Raw genomic sequence first — 4,986 nt, 5'->3', positions numbered from 1 at the left:
GGGGGGGGGGGCAGATACGTCTTCTCTCCACGACACAGAACCAGCAGCGACGAGGCGGCCACTACAGTCGTTATTTTCGCTCTGGCCATTTCGCAGCTCACCACCCCTCTCCGCTACCCCCGCCTCGACAACAGAGCTGCGCACGCCACGAGTTTTCCTCGTTATTTCACTCGAAAGAAAAGACACACTCGGTAAGACTGCCGCGTGCCGCTCGTGGGTGGAGCCTGCAGCGAATCTGGCCCGAGCGAGAGAAAGCCCCCCCCCCTCCCCCTTTGCCCGGTTAAAGAAATAAACGATACGGTTTATAAGTTTGGTGTTTGTGTGCATTATAACCGGTTATAACTCGCTTCAAGAACAATTGTTAACGATTATTTTCGTCTCTCTCACCGGTGGATGGGATAAGATTACAACAGTATATTCAACGAAAATGTTTTATTTTGTTGTTTACTTTGGTGGTTAATCGCGGCTGCTTATTGGGCCACCTGGCACACGCGGGAATCGACGCCGCGGGCGCGAACGGGTCGGGTGTTGTATTTTCCGTCGTCATAGCTCGAAAAACGCATAAACAAAAAGAGCTCGCATAGTCTCGCGTCCTAACACAGCCCATTAGAGCTGGCAATGGTGTGCTTCCGGCTCGAGCTGACTGGAGCGGCGCTGGAGCGGCGCTGGAGTGAGGCGCGCTGGAGGTGGAGGCGGCACGCTGCCAACTCTATTAGCGCTGCCAACAATGAGATATTCAAATACAGCACAGAAACAATACCATTTTCTTGTAGTCCCCCCCTCCCTCCCGCATTTGCTCTCCCCCAAACTCACTCACGGTCAATCATTCTCCACTCAGATGACTATTACCGTTGTTATGGCGATCCTTTCGAAAAGAAAGGATTTGGGCTTGACGCGTGTCGACACGGTAAAATAAAACAGTTTGTCTTTCAATGAGCGAAGCTCGCAAACGTGCTTGTTGTTTTTATCAAATCTAGACCTATCTAAACTAGTCACTTGATTTCCGGTCATTTTCCAGCTCTTTTCAAATTTTCTTTTCTTGATGCTGCTTGTTACAAATGTAGATAGTCTGATCATAAACTTGCCGACAGCATTAGACGACGGAGACGCACCAACTGCCTTGATCATTGCGGAAAATAATCGAGTCCAACAAAACTATAATTGAAATTGCGGCAATCGAGGAGGTCGCACGAAACAGAGACCGTGGGAGGGAGGGAAGCAGGGAGACTATCACTAATGGCGAGCCATATCGACTGTCAAGCGGCAGAATTATGCGGTGCGCTCTCTGCTCCGCGATTCATGTGCGCGGGTGTCGCCAGCGATCAGCAGCGGTCACCACCCTGAAGAGGAAAAAACCTTCAACTTTGGTGCAAACACATTTTTCTTATGTCAGGAATTTTTAGTAGCTGAAACTTTGTGGATTTTTCAATATCTAAATCTAATCGAAATTAAAGAATTTGTAAATTACGAAAAATGAATGTATACTTACAAGCAACTGGCATATTTGCAACTTGTTTCGTTGTAAATTTACAAGCAATTGATGCATCAATGATGGCTCCCCACGAGGTATGGACACACGCCCAGTAAAATATGACGCTGTTCGCTGTTGTATTCAAATCATAAAGTCGGACATGAAAAAAAAAAAAAAAAAAAAAAAAAGGTTTTTCAGGCCAACCGAAAATTTCTCATTCCAAAACACGGCGACGCTGACGCTGACAGTAAATCACCTAGCGCTGACACACACACACGCGCGCGCACACACACACACACACACACAGTGCCCTCACGTGTCCAGCACGTGGACGCGACATGTAAGCAGACGGCCGCTTCATTATTCGCGCTCCATCGTGCCTCTCGCCCGCGTCCCCTTTCTACGCCTCTCCAGCCGACAACAGTTGCGCTCTCCCCCTCTCTCTCTCTCTCTCTCCCTCTCTGTCTCTCCCTCCCTCTCTCTCCATCCATATCTCGCTGGCTCGCTCCCTTTACCGATGTCGACCACTTCCGGCTCAGTCTCTTTTCAAATCTGATGCCGGAGTATGAGGGTGTGTTCGTGACTCCCTGCTGTCACTGTGGGGATGGAAGGCTCAGCCGGGCTTGGCGCTCGGCGTGGTGGTCGGAGATTTTCGAGAGTCGGAAAGGGTCTCTCTCTCTCTCTCTCTCTCTCTCTCTCTCTCTCTCTCTCTCTCTGTCCCTGTCTCGCTCTCTAGTACCTTCTCTGTTGCTCGCAGCAGTATCGACACGAGAGTTGTTTGTTTGTTGGACTGAACATGTGGGGTGCATAACTTCATAATTTGTGATACTCTCGTCCTTCGCTCCAGCCCCCTTTGATTCTAGAGCGGTACTGTTGCTGCTGCTTCTCTCCAGTCGCATACGAGTTGAACGACAAAACACGTCACGTCCCGTCAAGCAGAGAAACCCTTCATAATACTTTCGCCGGCTGGCTCAATGTGCTTCGTTTTTTATGGTGGAAAAATAGAAAGTAAAACTCATTCGTACGTTCTGAAGCAACCATTCTGCACTGTGGAGTCTTCTCGAACGACTTGGCTCCTTTCTGATTGCGAGCCAATTACGAACGATTGGAATGTGAAGAAATTCCTGCTTCGGAGGCTTACAAAGCAACCAAATCCTTCGCAGTAAGGAATTATACTGTCACCGAAATGGACCTTTCTTTTATATGCTTTATGTCCCTCGACTGGTGGTGGACTTTCATTCTATTCTTTCATCTTCACCGCTCTAAATTCACGCCGGGAAGAATAGGAAAGGGCGTGAAAGAGGAAGGGGGGGTGGGGGGGTGGGTGGAAGATTCACTTGTTGAAACACGTGTTTTCTAAGTGACTGAGTCTCTGAGCCACCACCAGTGCCACTACTGGTCGTATATAGTCTCGCTATACCAGCCCCACGCACCGCCCCCCCCCCTCTCCTCCACACACACACCCTCTCACGGGCGTGTAGATTGTATCAGATAATAGAATTAGCGACAAGCCCCCCTCGCTCCCTCCCCCGGCCCGGCACTGATAGTGGGGAGGGCAGCCGTCAGCGGGAGCTCACACTGTCATACTGATTACAACTTGGACGCGAGAAGTGCCCGTTTAGGTGTCCCGAACAAGCCCGTCGTTGTCACGGAGATCTTCTATCAACATCACTATTAATAGTCATCGGGGAATTTCCAGCTGACTATTTTTAACAATTGTGTTTCCAAGTGTCTGCCCCTGGATGGATTTCCTTTGAAAGAATAATGTAAAAAGAAGAACATTCCCCATGTGCTTCCCTAGCAGTGTTCTTCTCATCAACCAATCGGCCAGTGTTGTTTTGTTACGGCTTTTTGGCCATCTAGAGGACACAGAAAATTTTTCTTTTTGATCTTGACTAAAGTATGCAGGGTTTTGGCGTCAATAAGCGAATGTGGATCACTACCACCCAAATAAGTATCGTGCTATAGGAATAGTTTTCGCAAAGTACGTGTGCGGTGTGGCAGAGCTAGTTAGTATGGTGGTGGTGGGCGTGTGCAGCAGCTATCGTTATCGTGAACGAGCTGACGATCGTCCTGCGACCTCTGCGCTGCGACACTATCTGTCCATCGGGTGGACATGCGACGTGTGTGTGTGTGTGTGTGTGAGTGCGTGCGCGTGTGTGTGTTGATGAAATGATTTGGTCGTGGTAATTAGTGGCGACATTGCGACGACACATGCGATAGGGATGGTTAATGCTGCTGCTGCTCTGCTGTGCTCGGTGGCGTGGCGTGGCGTGGCGTGGCGTGGCGGGCGCAGCTCACTAGGTGCGCGGCGTGGCGTGGCGCAGCTCACTAGGTGCGCGGCGTGGCGTGGCGCGGCGGCAGGAGGGTGGCCCCGCTAACGATACGCCGATGGCATATGATTTGCATACCGTCAGAGCCCTGGTGCATAACAGTCTGTGTGCGTGTGTGTGTGAGGGTGCGCGCGTGTGTGAGAGAGAGAGAGAGAGAGAGAGAGAGAGAGAGAGAGAGACAGACAGACAGACAGACAGACAGACAGACAGAGGAGACGAGATACAGAGAGAGAGAGACAGAGAGACGCTCAGAGTAGAGGAGAAAGTGAGGCAGTGATAGAGCCCCTTCCCCACACCCCTCACTGATACACGCGCATATTCACACGCCCCCCGACACACACACACACACAGACACAGTGGCCGCAGCAGCAACTGATCGTAGTAGTACTACTGGGTCGACACACAACAACACAAGAATAATGGCCCTGGTGTGTGTGTGTGTGTGTGTGTGTGTTGGCAACCCCTTTCCCTGCCTCCCTCACCGAGCCGCCACGCGCCACCAAGCAGCGGTTACTCTATCAGCTTGTGGGGACTCCCCCGCACCACACCACCCCCTCTCCCTTCCCCCATCACCCTTCCCCTCAACGCCCCGGCGCAGAAATATGTAAAACAAGTACGAAAATAACAAACAACGGTCTGTCAGTGCTGCGTTATGCCGCCCGTGACTCATTCGCTTCGTGAGGCAGTGAGCGCCATATTTCTCCTCCCCTTCGATTTGTTTGACTCTTTTCTGGCCGTGACAGATATTGCGACGTATTCTGAATTTCAATAGCGCCCCTCCTCTGCCGCTCCTGGTGGCGTGGAGCTGGCGCCATACCACGGTGTGCCACAAAAATAATAAAATAAAAAAAAAAAAAATGGGAGAAAATGTACGCAATATAATGTGTGTAGGATTAGATGATGTTCCAGTCCAAGCTGAAGTGCAGCCACCAGCTACCAGCATAAACTAGTATACTTTGGGAGAAATCTCTAAAAGTGAGCTAAAAAGTGACAAGTTTTCTCGATGAGAAAGAGACAAGAAACGTTCTGCCGTTAAAGTTAAATAATTAAAGTTGTTGTTGTTGGTCGTGATGGTCGTGGCCGGTCGCGGCCGGGCGGGGTGCGCCTTGCCTCGCGGGCCCGCGCTGCTTCTCTAACGACCCTCGGTGCCTCGGCCAGCACGGCCCCTTCTCGCCGCACCCC

General features: G+C 50.8%; 1 protein-coding gene across 2 annotated transcripts in view; it reads left to right on the top strand.

Moving 5' to 3' along the window:
• The window catches only part of LOC113202966 (DNA-binding protein D-ETS-3), a 103,758-nt gene that overhangs the window by 33,025 nt on the left and 65,747 nt on the right, over positions 1-4,986 (top strand). The gene's annotated exons all lie outside the window — the stretch shown is intronic.

Source organism: Frankliniella occidentalis, unplaced genomic scaffold (assembly GCF_000697945.3).
Source record: "Frankliniella occidentalis isolate FOCC.00 unplaced genomic scaffold, Focc_3.1 Scaffold99, whole genome shotgun sequence".
Classification (NCBI taxonomy): Eukaryota; Metazoa; Arthropoda; class Insecta; order Thysanoptera; family Thripidae; genus Frankliniella; species Frankliniella occidentalis.
The sequence above is the reverse complement of the archived record's forward strand: the minus strand, read 5'-3'. Positions and strand labels throughout refer to the sequence as shown.